Below are 24,972 nucleotides of genomic sequence, written 5' to 3'. Positions count from 1 at the left end.
CTTGCGCCAGGATACGTAAATAACTTCTGACTGCGCGAGACTACTGTTATAAAATGACCATTGCCGAGACTCTGTGACGTAGGCATATATTTAAAAAAATTAAAAATGCTCTCAAAAGACGATATGGAATGATTATTTATTAACATTTCCTGAACTATATACCTTCTAATTATCACTTTACATAAATAGGTCGGCGTTAGGTCGCGTGCTTTTCCTTCCTCGTGACAATATACAGCAAAATAGTTACAACCCCATAATCGCGCTATAAGTCCATAATGAGATCAGGGTGACCCGTTATAAATGTTTCGCCAGCTTCGCTATTTTGCTGCTACGTGGCGCGTTGGGTCCTTGCGTCAAGTACGGCTATGACGCCGGTGATGATGCGAAATATGATAAGGATCTCATAATCTTCATGCAACACTTGTCCAATGGACGCCAACTCTGGCAGAGCGAATATGTTTGAATGATATGTTTTGGGGAATGATTGCAATGGTACAGTCTACGCTCTGAATGGTGCTTTCAAGATTAGGTATGAGATACAGATTCCCTTAGACCCAGGTATGCCAGGGTATACTGCCCCCCCCCCCCCCAAGCTAAACTGCAGTAACTGTAAAATTGAGAAATTGAGAAAAACAACCTTAACGTTTTACATTTGTCCGTATAATAGTTTATCCCACAATTCTCGATTTACTATTTCAGTGTTTAATATGATAAAGCATGGGCTACAAAAGGCAAAAAGCAAAATATCTCGATTTTACCTTGGGGGGGGGGGGATAGTGGTTTGTTTTTATGACTTCCCCGCATTGCAGATGCAGCCCAATATATATGATGCCGTATGTGGGTGCAGCATGTGCTTGTCTTGATTCATTAACTTAACTTGTTTGTAGTAAAATATATAAATCCAGGTGAATATTGGTCTGGTCAAGCTGACGCCTGTGATACCGACCACTGACCAAGTGCTCCTTTTCTGCCTCTATCCCGCTTCCTCAAAGTGACGAGCGTAATGATTACGCAGTTCCGAAGATGACAGCCATGCCAGCTGGATCAATTTATAGCAAATGAAGAATATTTCCTCAACGCCGTGATCGTGCATCTATCAACTGATGTCAACAAAACTGCTGACAGTGATGAGATACCATCTCAATATTTTAAAGGTATAGGAATTACAATGAATATATTGACATATAGAAACATCATTGTGATCTGCAGCCGAAACCTCCGAAAAACATCTTCCAAAATCGAAATTGTGCAATGTTGTTCACTGGTATATACTCCTCACTTTCTTACACGCTTTACAACACTGCTTTCTCGAAACCAGGGCCGGGTTGTCCATAGCACCACTATTTGGTTTGACGGGTGCTCAACTGCCGGTTACATTTTATAGCGTACCGCCAAGATTGCTCCATTAGGCTTGTCGCCCTGCCATCGCTTTTTCTGCCACAGCTTACCACGAGTTGCCGCCGAGTTTAGAAAACACTTAGCGGTTGTTTTGACCAAACAGGTTGCTTTTGTGCGCACTGACATGTTTTTCTCTGTTTCCCCATGTTGAAAGTAAAGATAATTGTAAATTTGAGAGTTCTTTATATTTAGCGCATTTCACTGTATTATCTACTGTCTCAAAGCGCTTTAAAATCGCAACCATTATTACCCAGCCTGTCAAAAAACCTTTCTGGAGAATTAAGGTCAACAAACGCCCAAGCTTGCGCACGCACGGACATTTCAGGCCAGTTGAGAGTTACAAAGTGGCCCTGGCCGGGTATCTAACCCGGGACTTACCCGACGCAAGGCCGACGCTTAACTGTTGTGCCACCGCGCTCCCTGTCCAATTTTCTGTAATGAAAACACAAAACAATGAGGAACCACCAAATACGCTACAACGGTCTGACCAAAAACAAGATTCCCTTGTGAAGAAACTTTTTTCCTTTTCGGCAAAATTATAATATGTTTCGAATTTGATAGATCCATGTTGCAGTTATGGTCACGGCTACTAATTGCAATTGCCACTGCCATTGTAACTATTATTGATTATGTAAAACATTCTCTTTGTGTTAGATGTAAATTTTCGCTTTCAATTTATGACCTTTCCTGAATTTTTATTTCTTCGGCCAAAGTATCAACCGATTCTTTTCGTCGACGAAGAAGAAAAATGCAGCTTGGTCAACGACCAAGGGATGAACCGAATTTTTGCTTTGATGGGAAATGCTAAAGCTGATGACCTGTCCCTGTACGAATCCGCTTCGAGCATATACAACTTTTGAATTCTGCTTTTGACGCCTGATTCTCGATCGCATTTATCGCCGCAAGCGTACTGCTATGAAGAAACGCCAATAATACTAGTTCAAGTATCCTGGCCAAATTGATTGTTCTAAACCTATTCTCTTCAAGTTGAATTGTTCGCATCGTATTGTACATGTACTTTTTTCCGTTATGAATATTTTGAAAGGTTTGAATGTAAACTCGAATATGTTTCCCCCAGAGTCAAACTGAGGATTACTAAGCGAGACGGGAAACAACGATGACAACAAACCTGTTGCACACTTTGCTCCCCCGAGAGATTTTAAGAAATTAAGTATCAGGGCAATACCAAGATTTCTGATACTGAACAAGTTCAAGGAAGTGACACACATATTTAAACCAAGGAAATAGGTTGGCACAAAGACGACTATATTGCTATGAACTACAAACCGAAGATATGGAAATGTTGAATTACCGGGGCCACGACTACTCCTGAAACTGTTATACGGTAGCAACAATTGTTGGCGGTTGCGCCCATCTTAACTAAATGCAAATGCTCGTAGGTCACGAGTCTGCCACCACAGTGCGCCATCCTGGCAAAAATCGATAACCCCGTCCTCATATTCGCCAGCAATAATCACGAGATTATTTATGAAGAAATTATGCTTTAATGTATATGGCAACTTATCCTTTTCTGAAAATACATAAACATTGAAAGTTGACGTCACTACGTGTGTGATACCAGCTATACCTACAAAGCACTTTAGCTTCAAGAGGTAGTACTACTTGGGATTCCAGACTGGAAATTGTCTTTTGACACTTGGACTGTTAACATGCCATTAAAAAGGCTGTGGTTGGTTTCTTCTCGCCGAATGACATTCTTAGTGCGAAAAACCTGTTATGGGAGAAAGGTGACAACAGTGTATTGGGTAAGAAAGAGACGATAAAGACCTCTGTAAATCGGTCAGAGGAGGCAGCAAACGCAGTAGACATTATTCAGGCTATTAAAAAGCTAGATTCTGCAGATATGTTGCCGAAGTTTGTGATTGACGCAGAGGATCTTGGAAAGATTCCACGTGCTCATCCCGAAGAGCTAAATAACATTTCATTAGTTGATCGCCTGTCGAAACTAGAATGCAGGCTCGCGGAGGTGCAGAAAGTCGCTACCAAAAACTCTATTGAAATCTTTGATATCACAACGAGAGAACAGAAACGGGAAGCAAACTTCGATAGGGAGGCAGTGTGTGTCGAAAGTGAAATACAATCGAGCGAGACGGAGACGTGTACTGAGAATCCCAAAGCAAATGGCACGTACAGTTCTTATATGCCACCGCAGTGCAGTATGTCATCGGTTAATGCGCGAGCTGGTATCGGTAGCAGGGGTCACAATGGTCGTCGGGGAGGCAGTCGTGGCTGGCCTCACATCATGTATCCGTCCGGAACGAGGATGGAGACAAAAGAGCTGCCTGTAGGAAAGTCGTACGCCAAGGCCGCATCAACCTTGCCGTCCGAGTCTTTCCGTGGGAAAGACGACAATCAAGGTCTATCGCAGGACTCCCGGTCCGGCGGCGTATCCGCACCTATTCACAAAAATGTGCTGCGTCTTAGGGGATGCAGTAAATCAGAAAATCAGTACAGGAGCTCTGACGGTGACAGTTATGGCTTCGAAAAGGGCAGATATGAAGTGCAGCGAGAAAAGAAACGTGAAATGAGTAGGCGTCGCGCAATCGTTGGGAAAGCTAAGTGCAGTGATAAACTTATAGCAGGTCCGGAGCCTGCCAGGGATGTGTTTGTGTACCGATTGAGAAAAGGCACAGTTGAGTCTGATCTCGAGGAATATGTCAAAGAACAGGACATAAATGTGCGTGCTGTTAAACGTTTATCACACCCAGATTCAGCATACTGTTCATTTAGGATAACTGTCGGGAAAACAGACTACCCGAAACTCATGAGTGAAGACATGGTGCCGGAGGGCGTCATGGTCCGCAAGTATGTCGTTCCGTCTAAAAGTCGCGAACAAAACGGACAGCAAGGTGTTGATGATAAGTAGGTCCCTAATTCTTTTACTGACAATAACTCTGGCCACACTTGTGAACATTTTGAAATGCACTACTTACAACAGTAATGGTACTGGGCCTGGTAGAAATGAATATTTAAGAGACCTTATTAAGGATGCGGATTTCCTCTTCATACAGGAACATTGGTTGTATAATGAGCAACTTAAGAAACTTGGTGGTGAAATTGGGAGTACCATTAATATTCATGGTGTCACTGGTATGGCAAGTGAATCTTTGTTGGTGGGCAGGCCACACGGTGGCGCTGCAATCGCGTGGAACGCTCATAGTGATGCATGTGTTTAACCAATTCAATGGGAATCAAAGAGGGTATGCGCTGTGCAGGTTGATAGCCCTAGTTTACAAATTGAAATGTTGTTGATAAATGTGTACATGGCTACTGATGGGCAAGATATTGAAATTTTTAATGGTGTCCTGCAAGAGATCTCTGCAATTATAGAAATGTCAAATGTTAATGATGTTATTATTGGAGGGGATTGGAATACCGACTTCAGCAGGGCCGGGTCAGATAATACTAGGGCGTTATTGAACTTTTTGGAGAGGGAGAGTGTGTTCTGTGGAAGAACGCATGCCGTATGTAATGTAGAATATACATTTGAGAGTAAGATCACAGGCGCAAGATCCCTTTTGGATCATTTAATAATCTCAGAAAATGTTTTTGATAGGATCGAGCAGGACACTGCTCTGCATAGGGCTGACAACCCCTCAGATCACTCCAGCCTTTCTATGGTATTGAGATGTTCAGGTCTTTGGATATGAAAATAAGGACGTAGGAAATGAGTCTAGGCAAATACTAGGCTGGGATAAAGCAGGACCCGAGGACATTATGAGATACAAAGAGGCTTTAGATGAAAAACTTATTGCTATCCCGGATGACCTGACACGCTGCGGCGATCCATTCTGTATCATGCACAATGAGGTAATTGATCGGCTTCATGAGGAGATCATTGCGGCGTGCATTTCGGCTGGGGAGGAATCTATACCTCTAAAACATGTGAAAAGTGGGGTACGTGAGGACCAGGGCAGAGCCGGGTGGACCGATGAGGTGAAAGAGTATAGGCAACGAGCTATGTTCTGGCATAATCTCTGGAAGGAGAATGGGAGGCCGCGGCTGGTGGTGATCGCTGACATAAGGCGCCACACAAGGGCCTTGTATCATCTATCAGTTAAACGAAACAAGACAAATCATGATAGGGTTGCAGCTAATAAGTTAGCCGAGTCACTCGGAAATAATGATAAAAATGAGTTTTGGAAGAATGTAAAGAAGGTTAAGGGAACAAGAGCTATGCAACCAAATAGCATGGATGGAGTTAGTGGCATGGAGGCTACATGTAATCTCTTTGGCGAAAAATTCAAACGTTTGTATAACTCGGTGTCGTACAATGTAAATGAGATGAATGACTTGAAGAGGGATCTGGATTTAGGAATCGCCAGTGGTTGTCGGGATGGTAATTGTGATGCCAGTCATGGTATTTCATTCCAAGAGGTAGTTGGTGGGATCAGGCGATTAAAGCGCGGAAAGAGGGATAGTAATCCTAAAATAATTTCAGATCTTTTTATCAATGGGAGTCAAAGGTTGAATGTGTATTTGTCACTTTTATTGAGTTCCATGATGAGTCATGGTTATTGTCCCCGTGGTTTCGTTCAAACCAGAGTTATTCCAATTCCGAAGAACAGCAGAAAGTCTTTGAATGTCTCAGATAATTATCGTGGTATCTCTTTAAGTAGCATCATCGGAAAAATTATGGACAACATTTTCTTTAAAAAGTGTGAGAAGGTTTTACAGACCTCGGATGCTCAATTTGGTTTTAAGACTTGTGTTTCTACGGCGGCGTGCAGTTCAATTGTAAATGAGGTCATTAATTATTATAAAAGCTGTAACACAGCAGTATATTGTGTCATGCTGGACGCTAGCCGGGCTTTTGATTGCGTGCATTTTGTAAAGTTATTCCGTCTTTTGACTAAAAAAGGGTTGTGCCCGTTTGCGGCAAGGTTTCTGGCATCTTTATACACCCAACAACGGGTGAGAGTTCAATGGGGGGGAATGTGTCTCAGCAGAATTTGCTGTCTCTGATGGTGTGAAACTAGGTGGCGTATTGTCCCCTGTACTCTTTGGTATTTACATAGATGAGCTAGTGGCGAATTTAAAAAAGGCTGGTTTTGGGTGCCATGTTGGTAACCTCTTTTGTGGCGTCTTTGCCTACGCAGACGACCTAATCCTGCTTGCACCCTCATTACGTGGGTTGAAGAAAATGTTGAGTACAGCAAGTTGTTTTTCAATTGACTTTAATATTTCGTTCAATGCATCAAAAAGTAAATTTTTAGTTTTTGGGTTAGATGATCCACCAAGGGCATTGTTTTTTGAGGGCACACAGATACTCATATCTATGGAGGAAGAACACCTCGGTATTATTTTGGGTCCTCGTCTTGATCGGAGAAGAGTAGAGCTTTTAATAAATGACTTGTACAAAAGAACTAACATGTTAATGGCACAGTTCAGATTTGCCCATGCGCATGTAAGGTACGCACTTTTCAAAAGTTTTTGTATGTCTTTATATGGTTCCCAGCTTCTGGACTTGTCTAAGCCTTATATGGAGGAACAGTTTGTTGCGTGGCGGAAGTGTCTGCGACAGGTTTTAAATCTACCATACATGACTCACAATGATTTACTACCGTGCATTGTTCACGACTTTTGTATTGAAATTGAATTAGAAAAACGGTTAATGAATTTTATTGGTGGAATGTCTTCATCTAAGAATGTATTTGTCAGCTTGTGTTTTAAACTTGTGTGTCAGGGGAGTGAATCTTCACTGGGGAGAAGTGTCAACATGTTGTATGCAAAATAAGGGTTAGATAGGAACAATGTGGACAGCTGGGGAGATATGTTGAGGGTTTTTTATATAGTGAATGATAAGAACGGGCAAAATAGGTTAGCGGAACAGATTAGCGAATTGATGGTCATGCGAGACGTAGGGGATGCGGCGTTTAATCATAGGGAATTAACAGAAATGATTGATTTTCTGTGCACTAGTTAAATTCTTTGAACCTTGATTTTTCACGGATATGTAAATAGATCGTTGTAAACAAGCACCTAGCACCCAGCACAACTCTGTAAATGCACCACATGTGTCAGAACTATTTCTTGACGAATAAACACACATATATAACAGTGCTGGTATTTCTGGAAATACGATATATGTAGTTCGTGGTCAATCTGCAATAAAGTTATAGTCCAGGAGATAACACCACTTTATAATGAAGAACCAGGCACAATTCTTTAAACAAACGGTAATGATAGGGAGTGCATTTATTTCTGAACAGTTTTTTCAAAGAATGATTAGGTGAAAATTGCGTGCAATACAAAGCGATATATCTTCATGAAAATTCATCTCATGACAATCCATTTAAATCTGTGTTTTGAGGTATTCAATCTAATATTCAATCTACCTTATTTTATTCAATGCTTCCAAATGTCATTTGTTGTACTTTCAATCGGGTGGCCGGGATTGGCGTGCTAATCCTCCATCCATTGTATTCCATATTCCATATAGCATGTTGTGATGTCCCAGAGCATCTTCCTTCGGGGTACATTCATGAGGATCGCCCCTCCCCCCCCCTCCGCCCCCTCAAACAAGCCTGATGTCACAATCAAGAGCCTGCATTGTAGCCTGATAGATATAAGCTAAGAGGGTGATTTAAGAGACGTCATCATGCTTCATGTCAAATTCAAGCAAGAGACCGCGTTGTAGCCTGAATAATATGAGAGAAGAGGGTGATGTCACAATCGAATAAGTGACCGCATTGTAGCCTCATCGATATAAGAGAAGAGGGTGATGTAAGAGACGGCATCATGTATGATGTCACAATCAAGTAAGACTTCATCGTAGCCTGATTTATAGAAGAGAAGAGGGTGATGCAAGATACGGCATCATGCCTCATGTCACAATCAAGTAAGATACCGCATTGTAGCCTGATTGATATAAGACACCGATATATAACACCGTTAGAGGAAGGCAGTCGCGTTAATGGTAACAAACTAAAGGTATTGAAAGAGCAGTTTTGCGCTGATCTGCTTAAACACAGTTGGGGCAAAGGCAGTCGTGTTTGTTATCAATCTGAAGGTATTGAAGAGGGGATATGACAAAAGAACCTCTCAACTACTTCATTCACTGCAGTTCAAATAAAACCTTCATAACTGTCATCCACCCTTTGGGCCAAATTCATAAAGGGCGTTTAAGGGTTAAATGTGTGTAACTTCTCCCTAATTAGTTTCACTATTCATATTCTGTGAAGATTTACATGAAGGACCTGAACCTGTATTTTCAGTAGTTAAACGCTGTTTTAAGCAAAACGCCCTTGATGTATTTGGCGCAAATTGTCCAAGATTGATTCCATCTAGTCTGTCCACATCTCCCTATCTACCTTAAACCTACATTCTGGTACATGCATATACTACTTGTTCCATTCTCTCGTCATTCATCCCATTCCTTGCTATTCAATTCCGCCAGCGTAGCTATTCAGACCGCCAGGCCTCTAGTTTCTTCCTTCGGAGCCCAAAGATGCACGGCTTTCCGTCAATCATTTCAGCAATGGTGGCCAAGCTGATAGGTTGCTACCGAAAAATCTTTGATTTAAAAAAGGGTAACTTCTTTTAAAAAGATAACATTTCAATATTCCAGTCAGTGTACGGTATGATCTTATCTATGTTTGGAGGAGAGATTACCGACCATGCAGGCATTAGTTTGTTGATGAAGATGACTTTATGGGGAACACTTAAAATTGCAATTTCCTCTTCGAAGTCGAAAATCAGGTGAAAATTTCACTTATGACGGTTCCAAATTTCCACGATTGCACTGTAACATATTGAGATGTGCTGCGAACACGATATTCTGGAAAAAAGTTTGGAAAGCCTCTTTTCAGGGTTTGTGTGTACTTTTTCAACAAAACTCAATTTCTGAAAATTCATGAAAAAACCGTGAAATGTTTAACTCACGGGAAACTATGATGGGCCAGACTACTCATAGAACACTCCAGTCCAAGGCAAGGGTTTTTGTTGACAAACAGAGGTATCACCCCAGAGAATCAAAATTCTGAACTCTGGGCATTTACGTGCCAAATCCAGCAGTATTAAGGTAGCAGGAAGGGTTGGGCGTTTGTGGTTTCTGAGTCTGAGGGGGTTGGTGTCTGTTGACTGTGCTTTAAGAGAGACTATGCATGGCGCCAGTCTCTCTTAAAGCACAGTCAACAGGCATTTGGTCTCAGTATTTGGGTAAGTACAGAATCAAGCTAGCTCAGAGAGCAATGATTGAACGATGCTGTGGACAAGTCCAAGGATACTGCATCAGTCACGACCAACTTCTCATCAGAAAGCGTCACCACCAGCATATTCAATGTTCAGTTCCAACCTGTACCAGTCCAATGCACGCCTGTCATGGTCAGCAGTGGTCAGCTTAGCGCGATATGGAACATTCCGAAACTCAAGTGAGGGAAGTCTGCTAATTGGCATATCTCGCGCACTGCTCCTTCTGGTCAAATATCGTAGTGAAATCGTAATGGAAAACGTCTGGCTTTGCGCCAGACCAATAAGTGAAGAACTAATAGGTAAAGAACTTCTACTTGCGCGAGACTGCTGTGATAAAATTATTATTGCAGAGACTCCGGTGACGTACACATATATTTTTTACAATCAAAAATGCCCTCAAAAGACGACATGGAATGATTATTTTATTGATATTTCCTACTATATATCTTCCAATTATCACTTTATACAAATAGATCGGCGTTAGGTCACATGCTTTTCTTTCCTGGTGACACTATAAAGCAAAATAGTTGCAACCCCGTAAATGCGCTGTAAGTCCAATAATAAGTGACGGTGACCCGTTATAAATGTTTCGCCAGCTTCGGGCCCTTGCGTCCAGGTTCCGAGTCATCTCGTATTCCTGAGTTCCGAGTCCAACGATTGTTTGTCTAGGAAAACAGCGCTTCCTTCCTTCAAAGACGCGATAAAGTTCTCATTCAACATGTGCATTCGGATCTTGGGATCTTGGGGAACACGATAGTTGAACTGATAGGCTGCAAAAGGAAAAAGCTTTTGTTTTTCTTGCTTGCTTATTGATCTTTTGCTGGACTTGGCACGAATTGTCCGGAGTTCAGGATTTTGATTCTCTGGGGTGGGTGTACAATGCTGTACTAAAAAGCACACATAACTCACTTATTTGGAGGAATTAAATAACCTAACTAAACTTAAGCAATGAAAGCATGATTTTCAGCACATGATCACATCAACGGTTCTAAATTATCTGTTTTAGACTTGTTGTAAAAAAGAAAAAAATCACAAAAACTTTCATGATGATTTTCCTCCTTATTCAGAGTCTGAAACAGATAAATTTGAACTGTTGCTTAGAATATGATTAAAAACATATTTTCATCACTCAAACGAAGTTAGGTTTTTGAATTCCTCCAAATAAGTGAGTTTTATGTACATCAGTGACCTTTTTTTGTACATCATTGTATACCTCTATATACATTCTATACCGGATTGGAGTATTGTTTGAGCTTAGATCAATAATTCAATAAACCCTATACAAATAAATCCAGTATTCAGCAAAAAAAATCTATCGATATTAATGCTATTCATGCCTCGCTAACGTTTTGTTTTCCCGATGCTTATGATCGAAGGATTGGAAATGTCGAGTAAAACAGTCGTTGCCGTTACTCGCTGCAAAGACTGTGTTAAGATCTCTCATGCGAATTCAAGTGATGAGAATGACATATATACTGGAATAGTTCGGCCAGTACTGAGTTTCGCATTGAGTTTCGGCACGTGTCGACTTTGATCAGTAATTGCGTTAGGGAGCAGTTGTTATCGTTCGACTTTGCAAAGCTCGGATAAGTAGTTACCAAGACTTACATTAGGCGAGACGACTGGCGTGTCTACTCGACTAATGTTTGCCTGCTCAGCTGGTGTCCGTTCTCCTTCGTTCCGAATCGTTCCCTACTTTCGTAGGCAGAGACCCACTAACAACAGGCTCTTTTGATTGTCACGCTGTGAGTATTGCTGCTACATTCGGGCTCCGTTATCACTTGCGTGTATTTACACCGTGTATTTCTACAACACTCATCGGCAGACTCGTTCCGCCTTCTGGGCGTCACTCCCAACATCCGATCTGCCCAAATGCTCCCATGTGCGCGGTGACAAAGTTCACGTTGAACAACGTCGATCGAAGTCAATAGTGTACACTATGTTAAGGGTTTGGATTTGCATGTAAACGTTTGGGCACGACCGTACCGTATCTCTATAGTTCTGACCAGAAGACGACTTCAATGCACTCACCCGGATCTACGCCGACACGGGGGAAATTGCCCCAAATCGACCATGCCAATATTTATGTTGTAATTTGTCACTTATCTGATATACTCTCTTTTTTACATAAAGAGGTCAGTCCTTGTAAACTTGGTAACACCCACTGTTAATATTGGAAGGTCAAATATACCAATATACTGTATAGTGTGACTTATTCGGCCACCAAGACTAACTTGCAAACGCGCAAAATATTGAATATACACAATCCAGGCCAAGTTGTAAAATACCTTTCACTTGTGAGCTTCTTTTCAACGGCAGGTCTTAATCCACAGTATAGGCTTGGCTGAAATTGACACCATTTTCAAATCGTGCTGGTCAGGACATCTCAGGCATGTTAGACATTGAGAAAGACAGGCACATTCTGTCACAGTGTATGCTCTGTGGTCAAGATGAAGATTTTACCCCCAATGTTGGCATTTAGTCTCCTCACATCTGTGCTCATGATGGAAAATGCTGATGATGTTGATGATGATGATGTCTATCCTCGACGTCACAGATTTTATTATTATCTGAAAGAATCCGTGTGATGGATGATTTTCATGCTGCTCACATTTTAAGACAGCCCCGTGGGATTTCAGCCACCGAATTTGCAAGGGAGCACAGCATCCCTCGAAGGACGATGCGACGATGGCTCAACGAAGAAGAAGAAATTAGAGAGAGGCAGCGTGGGGCCACCAATCGCCAAGCTAGAATGCATCGGCAAAGATAAGAGGCGTAGGTAGGTCTCAGCAGAAATTAACGAAATGGCTATGGGATGCGGCAGGCGGAAAATTTTCAGCAGAATTTTTTTAGCTTAATCCGACAACCGAATGAAAATCAACAATGTAATCGTTTAATGTGGTTCTTAGGTCGTTATTTGGTGATGATCGAGATGAAACTTTTTATTTCAGCCCTCTGGCCAGAGGTCGACCGTTTGGTTACGCAGTGGATGAACGGACGGCGTGGACAAGGACTCCCATTGTCCGGAGAGGATTTGATGATACAAAGCCAGCGTGAGTTCAATAGGTGGTCGGCAGAGCTACCTGATGACCAACAAGAAGAATACAAGAAGAACAGACCTCACTATGCAGAATTTAAAGCTTCAAGAGGATGGTTACATGGATCTTTAAACAGAAATGACCTGAGTTACCGAAAATCTTTCAAGGGTTCAACAACTTTACCTGCAAATGCTGATGAACTGGTGGAAAACCTCCGCCAGGATGTCGCTGCAACTGTGGAAGAAAATGGAATTGATCTCATCGCTAATTTGAATGAGACTTTTTCCCCATGGGACATGGCTCCCAGATACACATACAGTACTAAAGAAGCCAAACAGGTAGACGTACGTACTTCCCGCGGCAACGCAAAGCTTGGTGTTTCTGTAACGTTAGGCATTACTTTCGACGGTAGAAGGATGCCTGCCAGTGTAATCTTTAGGAGTTTCAGGGCAGACGGAGAAGAAAGGCAACATTTACAAGCTAACGCTCCATAAAAGGTCCGGGTAACAGTTTCACCAACAGGTTGGGCTAACTGGCAAACGCTTCTGGCCTGGGATAATGATTGCCTCCTGCCTTTTGCAGGGGATGCATTTCCCTTTCTATTAGTTTTGGACATGTTCCCAGCCCACAGAAATGCCCACCTCCAACAGACAATCGAAGATTCATCCGGATTTGTGCACTTGATTCCTGGGAGGTGTACCTCGATTGTACAACATCTAGACCTGACGATAATACGATCTTTCAAAAGTAACATGCGCAGGCTGTGGGTCAGCCGATGAAGGTAGTGAAGATGATGTGCTCCTTGAGGATGTGTATGACGATATTGAGTGATTTTAGGTTTTTGTACCCCTTGCATAAGATGCGTGCATTTTGATTTGTAGTTTGGCCCAAGAGGCATTAAAATTGTTTTTGTTGAAATGTGAGCTTTCTCAATTTAAGTCCGTTAGTCGCAGGTGAGGGTTCATGAGTGTCATTTCATTTCTAACCATTACAATGTACGCCTAGGACGATTTCCATGAGCATGTAACCCTAATCAGGCCTTTCATAACTTGGCCTGGAATGTGTATATTCAATAATTTGCTTGTTAGTCAAGTTGGTCGTGGTGGCCGGATAAGGCATACTATACAGTGAGCCCAATAAAGCTGAACTGAATGAACAAAAACAAAAGCGTTCATGTTTTAAAAAAAAGGCCAACGAGAGACCACTGTGGCCGAGAGAAATGCAAACGTCCGAAACATCCTTCAGAAGTCTGCCAGAAACATGATAGTCTACGGCGAAACAGTGGCGCTGCCGTCAGTCTGTAGCAGAAAACCGGAAGTGCTGGATCATGAGTGTGTGTAAGTACACGTACAAATGCACGTAGGCCATGTCCAAGCATGCGGGCGGCCTACAATGTGCATGCATGTACGTACGTGTGTCCTGATGATAACCTGAAAAAATCAAACGATACAAGTTAGAATTATAGAAATAGAAATACAGGAAAACAATCCCCTACCATGCCACATGAGCACATAAACTTGCACCGCTATTTGCGAGGAAGACGTGGTATATAAATTGCTCGGCACCGGTGTAATGTTTTTGAGTGTTTCTGAGTGTTTCCCCTCATTGTTTGGGAACGCTCAAAAATAGATTTACAAGTTTTTCTGTGTATCCCCCCATTGAAAAGTCGTGGTCTCTCTAGCTGCCTATTGTTTGGAAACACTGACACATGGGAAACAACCACAGATGTTACACCGGTTCCAACGCAATGGTCGTCCAAATAGATACGAGACAAAGAAAAGGGCCAAAATGGCGAAGTGTTGAAATATAACCAGTAAAAACACACGTCCTCATACAAAGATCAGACAATCCTAATGAAGGGATTGCGAATAATATTTGAGCAACCTAGAAACACGCTTGCGTAATTTTGATGTAAGAAGGTCATGAGTTTAGGCCTACGTGGAAAAAACATGGCCGTATTAAATCTGGGGAGGAGGATTTCAGGACGAAATAGCAGAATTTCTCTGTCGTTATTTTCTTCTGATAATACACGATGGATTATAGGTGAATGTTCGTTCTATGAGGCTGTGTGCTTTTACTGGTTATATTTCAACACTTCGCAAGTTTTTATGCCGTTTCGGCCCTTTTCTTTGTCGGCGTGCAATTACCCACTAGGCCTCGTATCTATTTCTGGACAACCATTGCGTTGGAACCGGTGCAGAGCAATTTATATACCACGTCTTCCTCGCAAATAGCGGTGCAAGTTTATGTGCTCATGTGGCATGGTAGGGGATTGTTTTCATTTATACCCATGGAGCGGGCAAAGTTGAAATGTAATATACATTAGTTAAATGGGCACGATGATTGAGCTACATTAAATTTCTAACGTTACTGAAGTTTTATTAAAGGTTAAACACGAAATGAACTGCATTTAGGGACTTATTGCTGCTATCTACATGCAACCCCCAATAGATTGATTGGAGAACGCTATTTTGCACAACGCATTGAGACCAGTGACAGCAGGTCCTGTTCCAAATAAGGGCCTCACATATTAGGCATATCACCTACCCACTCCCGTACCCAATGCCACTGTCGGACCAAAGCCAGGCGCATGGAGAGATGCAGAACGCAATTCAAACTGACAACATCAATCATTAAAGAATAAATCAAAGAGCAAGCGCTGGCCACTGTACATATTTTGTCCATCCTGGCATAACTGTTTATTGATACCCTGACTGCATGTTCCGGTAGGCCACCCTACAGAATTTGCCTTATCACTCCGGTCAGTGTTTCTCGAATAGAACTAAAATAGAATAGGCTAATCATTAATCTCCCTGCTAATACCCTGCACCATGGACCAGGTTGTATAGCACTACATACGTGCTGGAAGCTAATATTGATGTGGCAGGGAGAATATGCGTGAAGTTTGTGTATGCTTTTGAGAATGAGCGGAGCTCTCCAGTCGACGTGCTCTCTGAAAAGTTGTTATTTATTCCAAAACCACCAAGATATTCGACGTATGACACCCTCAGTGACACTCTTACTTATGATCCACACCTACGAAGCCAAAAGTTGCAAGAATTCGACGCATTTCCGAGGCCCAATTTTGAAACAAAAATCGCCTCCTATTTAGCGGCCACAACGCGCATTATAGTATAGATTTCTATAATTCTAACTTGTATCGTTTGTTTTTTTCAGGTTATCATCTGGACACACGCACAAACATGCATGTACAGTAGGTGAGGTCACAGCCAGTGTTACACCTAGTGTTGGGTGTCAGTGTTAGGGGTTACACCTAATCCGACCCCTCTAATCGTGGGATAAGTTTGGTGTTAGGTGTTGGGTGCTCCGCGTTAGGTGTCAGACATGGTGTTGGTGTTGAGGTGCTGAGTGAACATTTGGGATGAAAAACATCTTGAGTGTGTGAATGACAACATAGGCAGATAAAGAAAAGTAAGATGCCCGAGGCCTACCTCCTGCCTGTCTCCACTGGTGAAATTCTTCTGTTAGCACTCCTAATTGATCCTTGGTGAGTCTAACATGAATATTGCAAGGTTCGGAACTTACTGCTGCCGATCGTTCATGTCTTGGACCTCCTTCTTCTTGCATATTCGCCACAAATTGAACATTTGGGATGAAAAACATCTTGAGTGTGTGAATGACAACATAGGCAAAGATGGCTACCACTGATCTGAAGTTGTGACCTCTGGCTCTCACTAATCCCTAAGAGGGTTAGTGTTACACCGCATGTAAAATGTACAGGCAATTCCTGATCTTCAACACCAAGCTGGGTTTACGGTGTGACACCTGGTGTGATCCTAAAGTCCAACACGGGCTGTGACCTAGGATTACACCAAGATCAAGTGTTATCTAGAGGATCACACTTGATCCTGTCAATATATCACAACTGGTGTGATCTTGGATGTTAGGTGTTAGGATCAGGCGTTGGTGTGATCCTAACACTGGCTGTGACCTCACCTATTGTAGGCCGCCCGCATGCTTGGACATGGCCTTCGTGCTTTTGTACATGTACTTACACTCATGATCCAGCACTTCCGATGTTCTGCTACAGACCGACGGCAGCGCCATTGTTTCGTCGTAGACTATCATGTTTCTGTCTTTTTTAAAAACATGGACGCTTCTGATTTTGTACATATAGTTCAGCTTTAAGCCCGATTGGTCAGAAATTCATGTACAGTCCTACCAGAAAGCAAATTTCCACAAGTTTTTTTTAAATATCACAGAGATAGAATAAGATAATTGAAAGTGGTTTTCAGCAGAGAATGGTATATCTAATTGTTTATATATATGTTGTATTTGGACCCAGCTTATCCTGTCTTTTCATTATGTAACAGGCAATTGAAAAAAATTACAAAAAGTAACTTTTTTATTTTATTTTATTTTCGTTCTTTTTCACAACGTATGAGTGAACTATGATGCAACAAAGTTTATTGCTTTTATTGCTAGAAAATTCCTGCTAAATTCTTCATTTTGAAGATTAGTTTTAGCTCGCTACAGGTAATTGTTTTTTTCAGACAGCTGATAACCTTTGAAAACACCCCTCATGGTCAGCAATGCAGTTATTCCGGGCCAACGCAGGTCATACATGAAGGATTGGGGGTCTTCATCAAAGGTTATAAAAAAGAGAATAAAAAAATAACACAAAAATCATAAGCAAAAATGTGCATTTGTCATGACTATCGAACACAATCTATGGAATTGCAAGTGCCAAGAAATTATGGTCATAATAAAGCACAGTTCATGGGCTCATGTGAATTTTTGAAAAGATTTTTTTACCTTTTTAGAAATGTTTGCTGCATAATGAAGGGATGGAATTAGGTTAATCTAAATACAACAGATATATGACAAACAAGATATACCATACTTGGCTGAAAACTGCATTCAAATATCTTATTCGATCTCTGTAATTTTCAAAAAAAACGGTGGTCATTTCCTTTCTGGTAGCACTGTACCACCAGTTAGTAATGACAACCATTCGAAATGTACAATTCTAGTAGCCAATGGAACATAGAATTAGGCTGTGTTACCAGTCAATCATGTTTTCTGTAAACTCTTGGGACTGACCTCTTAATGTGTAAAAGAGAATATAATTTATATTTCCGAGCAATACAACAACGGGTTTTGACAGGTTGAGAATAGCGTGCTCTTCCAGTGCTCATCTAACATGGAGCGAGTTTTGTCACGATGTGGACACTCGGGAATATACGGAGCCTCCTAGAGTCATTCTAGTCACTTTACGATCGCCTTTACACCATGCTCATTCATATGATAGTTTTGCAATTAAGAAATTTTGTGAAATAATTATGGCCGGGTATATTTGGCAAACCGCTCGCTGAACAGGCAGCATTTTTTGCCCAGTTTGGAGAGCCGCTTGCCGAACAGCACTGGAAATCAACCCAGTTTGGCAATCCTGGCCGATGCGTACATATTCGAGATAGTTTCTCGAAACCTGGCACAGTCCATTAATCGACTGATAACAATAAACACGCATTTTATTGCTGACGCATCAGTAAAGGAATGCTTAGTTTAATGTGGACACTGGTCGAATTTGGTGTATTCTCGTCGACCTTCTGCGGAAATGCCATTCAATTCCAGTTTGTGTTTTCGCGGCTTTTTGAAAATCAATATATCTCAGAAACAAATGGTTGCCCTCAATTTTTGGGTGCAGAGCTTTAGCAACTTTGTTTCACGGTAGAATGTTCACTGTAGGAATTATTCAGATACATGTAGATTTGTTTACGTTTTCTAGAGATTGTCCGGTCTAGGGGAATCAGGCGTTTCCAGAGATAGGACACGACTTGGCTATTTTTGCAAACACTTTGGAAACGCATTTGAGAACTTAATAGTTTATTTCTGCTAACGGGAAACATCATCATCGCGCCCATTTGGGAAAAACTCCCTTAAGATAGCTAAGCTTAACTTGTATTATGTACTTGCCCTATTTTGAGAAAAAAACATGCCGATTTTCATTTCATTATTTTTTGTTTTCACATTTTTTTTCTGACTGAAATTTAAACATTTTGACTGCTTTGCTTTTGAGAATTATGCTTTTGTTTAATGCTTGTAACACTGATTTAGTAGCATCCCTTGGCTCTACTCAAAGTTTCTTGAAATACCGACTGCATGAGCTTAAATGATGAAGTCGGATGAACCTCTGACGCAATTGAAACCAGGCTATAAACCCTGAGCTTCCATTTTAATAATTCTTCATAAGGGACCATTGGCATTATTAAGGGCAATATCACCGAGGTGTCGCCTGCCCAGTCACCTTCAATTATAAAGTAATAATTCCATTAACAAAATGCACACAAAAACGAAAAATGCTCCATGCGTCGAACCTTTCCATGTGGAACGATGCATTAGTTAAGCGCTACCCGGAGCCATGGATCTTCCCTGTGGTGTATTGGTACTGATATCGATCTCTCCGACGTCATGGTGATGGCGCTTGATTACCACACTACTGTGACGATAAGGGAAATGATATAGTGTTGTAATAGCGGGGTGACGTGAACTTGGATCTCGGCGTGCACTCACGTGGCGGGAAATGTATTTCGCGCCAGGACTTGCGCTTTCTGAAAATAACGAATAACGCTTTGTCTACTATCTAAGAGCTGAAACAAAATTGGAAAAGCATCAAACACATTCAAAAACTATAGTTTACTGATGAACGAGAAGAAGAACAATCATTCCGCCCAGTCCTTCAAGGAATGCATGCTTCTTCGTTCGGTGCAAATAGTACGTCGCATGGGCTTAATCAACATTGTATCAGATTTACTGTGGTGCTGTCATCTACCATACTATTGAATAGTTCGCTACAGGAATGCATGCTTCTTCGTTCGGTGCAAATAGTACGTCGCATGGGCTTAATCAACATTGTATCAGATTTACTGTGGTGCTGTCATCTACCATACTATTGAATAGTTCGCTACATTTTCCGACCAGGTAAAAACGATCAAATGATGTTATGTCATCAATACCGATTCCCGGGTTCTCTCCAGTTTCAAACGCACGCATAGCAGCGGTCAACTACTCTCGTTTGGGCATAAATCATGTCTGGCGCGGTTTGTAGAAGTCGTTCACAATTCAAAAAAGTTGTCTTCGATTGGGGTGTTATCCAACCGGATTTAGGAGCTCAAGATGTTACTTCACTATTGGCCTGTGCTATCTTTTGTATTCACCCAGGCTGCTCAACACTAACTGTTCTGCTCGACGATGAGCGCTTTATCTGCCAAATGAGTAGAAAGAAGGGAACGTGTATGGAGAAGGAGGAGGCTTTTATGAATCCAGGTTCACGGATGTATCAGAAAAAGGTGATATTCTTTACTATTTTGTTAATACACTACATATTTACAGCATCAACCGCTAATATTTCACCCCCTACTTGTGCGTTGTAACCGTTTTCAATAATCATTTATACCACACTCTTCAAATAATTTTTTTTATTCAATTATTTCCTGACCCTTTTGGCAAAAATGTCCGGGAAAAATTATGAAAGTGGATATTTAATATCCATTCTGGAATCCATAAAGAACATTGAATTACATTCGTTATGCAACGATATTCCTTTTCTTATAAATTCCGGTTGATACTTCTCACTTGACTACAAAATACACGCGTTTTAGATTTGACCTACTTTTCAAGGTCACAGGGGTCAAATATCTTAAATTGAACTACATGTATATTGGTTTTCGGGGCATATCGCCATTTTAAAGGAAAAACTCTATACTTTGTGCATAGAATCATTTGATGTCATGGTGATCTGTGGCGATTTTTAATTTGGGGTCATAGACGCCAATATCATCGACGACGTCAAGATTCCATGATACAAATTACATAAACGATACAACAGTGTTGACAATGCTGCATTTTTCCGTTGCCTACGCAAATGATCACAAATATGATATGAGGATAGTAATTTGGTCTTTGCGCGACACACGGACGAGAAGGAAGGATTATACATGGACCGGCTTTGCATTTGTTGATCCGACAACATCCCGCGAGTGTCAGGCTGATATCATACACAGACATGACAAAATGACGTCAGGCAAACATCAATTTTGCTGTTACTCTAACGCCAACCCAAAAAACTGACTGTGGTTATGAATGTATGCAAAATATCGACAGGAGTTGTACACTCTATCAGTCAAAAGACTGCCATTAACACATTTTAACAGTTACATTCGTAAAACTATGCTCCAATTACTAATAGGAAATATACACGATAGTATATAAAGGTTATGCTAGGGTTCCATTATTACCCAAATTAACTGTCAATAAAGGTGATAGTTGGCATTTTGATCAGCAATATGGCAGAGTACTGATGCTAAAGACGCCGAAGAATACACCATACCACCATGTTCTGGTTTACAACATGACTGATGAATATTTTCGACTAGTGTACAGAACTAAGTTCTATAAGGACGTGTCTGCTTGGAATCCTTGGCTTGAGTACAAGCAGTTTACTGCATTCTTTTACGAACCTAAAGGACAGAGGGGACAGTTAATCTTTTATGACATGACGAAAGGCATTTTTCTGGGAACACTTGTCGCTCCAAAAACAGAAAAATGTTACACTGTTGGACCGACCATACGAGCTCAAATAGGATTTCAGGAGAAGGTGGTAGTCACGTGTAAATTCAAAGGTCGCATAAAAGCAACGTTTTATAACGCAAAAAGAGTTGATAATAAAAATGGGAGTTTTCAACTTGTCCTTGATAAAGGTGTTTCTCTGCCTTTCAATGGACCACCTGGTCCTATTATAGTTAGTAAAGATGTCTACACCATTCAGGTAATTAACAGACGGGTACATATGGTTGTATATCAGAAAGAAGACATAAGCACTCCTGTCGTTTATTTGATTAAACGAACACGTTTTACACAATACTGTCGAATTTCGTCAAGTTTTTCATTTGAACCACACTTCCATATATTTTTTCAACTGTGTTTTCCTGGACCACATGGCAATGCGATGGAGAGGACCTTTGTTCCACGAAACGGTCTATTAAGGAACGGGTCCGGTAAAATAGCCTTTGCTGAAATGACTCCGTCTTTTCATCCTCTAACCAATGACGGTGACAGCAAACATTTTAGATTCAGCCCGCTGGATGGTTCCTTAATTCATCTAATACGGTCTCCAAGAAAATCAACTGAGTCGACAGAATGTCTCGTATCAGCTGTTATATATAAAAGACAGCAGTACCACTGACTCCACAGTGTGGCCTAGAAAACTTTCTCCTCACTTAATGGATACACAATAAAAGTCTATTGTGCAAGGGAAAGGTTTTACCTTAGGAGAGATAGCTATTTTGTCTTATAAGCATGTTAAGTGGTGCAAATAAGACTGGTATTTTTGGAATCATCACCCCTTTCTACGACAAATAGCTAGGCCGGTCTGAACCTCCTTACCTAAAATTTTGTTAACAAAAACCAATATTTACTAATATGGCCATTTTTTGCCAACATTGGATTAAAATGTCTATTTAGTCTTGAATGGTGCAAATAAAACTGCTATTTTTGGAATCGGCATCCCTTTTTACATGTCAAAACATCCTTACCTAAAATTCTGATTAAAGGTCTTTATCTCCTGGTTGGATGGAGTATATTCTTGGCCACGTATGGTGTAAACCTTGAAATGTTCCCGAAGTTGAAAGTTGGCGAATTTGCTCATTTTCAGTTGGCACTAAACTAAATATACCGTTTTCTACCGAAATTTAATATCCTTTGTCGCCTAGTGTTGATGCATCACAGATAAAGGAATTGCTTCTTTTCAAATTCAGTTTTGGCATTTAACAACATGTTCTCGTTAATAATTGTCTTACGATGTGTGATCGATGACTCAGAGGCATTCAACCAATTGTTTATATACCACATGATCAACGCATAGACGACTTCATTCGGTCTAGTTCGTCTACAAGATGTCCAATGTTATCTAATTAAATTGTGCCACACTAGTGTACAATGTTCTTTCGGCATTTTTTCAGATAAAAAGATACACGCAATAAATTACTTTTGAATAAATTTCACTTTTCTTCATAGGCGATTAGCATTCTTAAATATCGTTTAGTTCAATCCCTGCCTTTCTTACCCCCAATAAAAACGGAAAGGAATGGTTTTGAAATCAGAATGCATGCAACATTTCCTTTGATTTTGGTAAGCTATCATGAACAGCCGATACCTTGGAAACGATTATTGTTTTATAGAACCGATGTAACTTTTCGCCCTTATTGTCAAAGCTCGCGGGTAAGATACAATATGTCTTACTATCATGGACCAGGCAGGCATTATGCCGAAATAGTCTCCAAGTATGAAATTTCGGTTCCTGTCAAGAAGACACATGAACACCATTGTGTTATCAGTGGTAATGGAAAAATATTCGATTTTACAACAGGCAGACGTATTGGGCGTCTAATGATTCCAGCTAAAGAGAAGGGAACAATATGTAAAATGGCATTCAGCGTTGATCTAGCTACAATCGCTTATCATACGTTGCTTCATTCAAGAAAATTGTGGCGGCTCTCCTTGTATAATGTACAGTGGGAATTCAAGAATAACGAATGGATATGTACAATGTTACATAATTACACTGTCTACAACTACCTTCCTGGGGTTAAAGGAGCAAAGCTAATCATCATTGAACTGCGACCTTTATTCGAATATGGCGCTACTTTTCACTTAGGATTTCCAGATTCTCTAAAGTTTATGATTTTTCCTGATATACGCATTAGAACAGCACCGCAAAAGTATCACACACTGTTAATAACAGGCCACCCGATACATCTATGGACGAATTACAAAAGTCGAATATTCCTTTATCGTTTTGATTCAACTCAGTCATATATATGCATTGTCGAATTGTTTTTATGTTTGTCAAGAACCAACTCGATTCTGAATGAAAAGGGTGAGTATTTGGTAATTCGGCGTAATGTTGAAATTCAAAGGTCGATGGCAGTGAATAGGAAACGATTTGTTCGACGTATGGTATGGGTTGACCAACAGTGGAACATATGTCAAGTATACTATCACACGTCTGATGGGCACCATGTGTATAAGGGAATTAATGTATACAGTAGAACCGATAAATAAGGATAATGAGGGTAATGCACAAATGACCTCAGCGCAACACTTTCACTAAGCACCGGAAAATATTCACGCTCAAATCAGACTACCAAGCTTGCCAACTAAACCTTCGAACCTCCATGAAGTTTAAACATGGATGCAGTTCATGTAAATGACGAATTTTGGACCTCTCAAAGTTTAGTACTGATGCATACGCCATAATACGCTAAGTTCGACGTTGATTGTTCGTCTTTTATTAATCTACTGTATATATCAATACTAGAACTGGGAAAAGTCTCTTTATGTCTACCACCGCCTTAACCGCTGGATGGAACCTCCTAATATTTCGTATGTACATGTAGATTTTATCCGCGAAGCAATTCAGCTACGACTCAATCCATATTTTCAGCGCGAAATGTGTTTTTCGTGTGTTTTTTTCGTATGAACATCCTGAGATCGTGTGTTTTTTCGTATGAACAGAGCCCGGCACCTGAAATATACATGCAAGATCGCCACTACATTTCTAGGAAAAGTGAAGACACTGGCCTATCACGCCAGCGACCTGAATTCGATAACCGTAGCAGTTAATTTTCCCCCCTATTTTTTTCCGTGATTCTTATCGTTTTTTAGTGAAAATATATAAATGTATATTGTGTATATCCTCAAGATTCGGAGTTCTAACGTCACTAGTTGGGACCGCCTACATGATAAGTGTGCATGGTCAGGTTCGGTGCAGATCATTGTGACTGGCTGGAACAGAAAGAAAGGGGACGTACTTTGAAGAGTAAACAGACCACCACTGACCCAATCTGTCTGTGGTCAATTTGTTATTGATCCTTTTGTGTGGTGGCGATTCGGCCTGGCGACTCGATATGCGGAAGGTATACAGGGTGTTTCAGAAAACAGTATATTGCAGAAGCGTTCATCTCGGCAAGAGGCAAACGCCCGATTTTTTCGACGATTCCATGATCCTGTTTTCAATTGGCAGGCGTCTATATATAGGCCTTGCACTAAACCATTAACAGGATTTTTGGAGGCAATGCATGAAAAATCCGTTTGTGCCTCAGAATTCCAGTCATTACGCCTTCAAATCTGAATTCGGCCTGATTTTAGGGGTGCCTCTTGATCGAATTTCACTTACCCTGACCGAGTCAGGCATACTATCACAGAAAAATTTGGCTTCGTTTAACTGGAATACAACAAATTGTAATTGTCTGAGGGAGAATTTTCCGGGCAATCCTGAAGAGAAATAAAGAGAAACAAATGC

At 41.0% G+C, this 24,972-nt stretch overlaps 1 long non-coding RNA gene across 2 annotated transcripts; it reads left to right on the top strand.

The window, feature by feature from the left end:
• Positions 1-11,113: 11,113 nt before the first annotated feature.
• Positions 11,114-24,792, top strand: LOC135503054 (uncharacterized). 2 transcript variants are annotated; one of them, XR_010449853.1, is made up of 3 exons: positions 11,114-11,357; positions 19,593-19,960; positions 22,686-24,792. It is a non-coding gene; the product is annotated as an uncharacterized LOC135503054 (long non-coding RNA). The 2 variants fall into 2 exon arrangements; XR_010449852.1 differs by having other exon boundaries at positions 22,382-24,792.
• The last annotated feature ends 180 nt before the right edge of the window (positions 24,793-24,972 follow it).

This window comes from Lineus longissimus, chromosome 19 (assembly GCF_910592395.1).
Source record: "Lineus longissimus chromosome 19, tnLinLong1.2, whole genome shotgun sequence".
In the NCBI taxonomy this organism is placed as follows: Eukaryota; Metazoa; Nemertea; class Pilidiophora; order Heteronemertea; family Lineidae; genus Lineus; species Lineus longissimus.
This window is presented reverse-complemented; position numbering and strand designations above follow the sequence as displayed.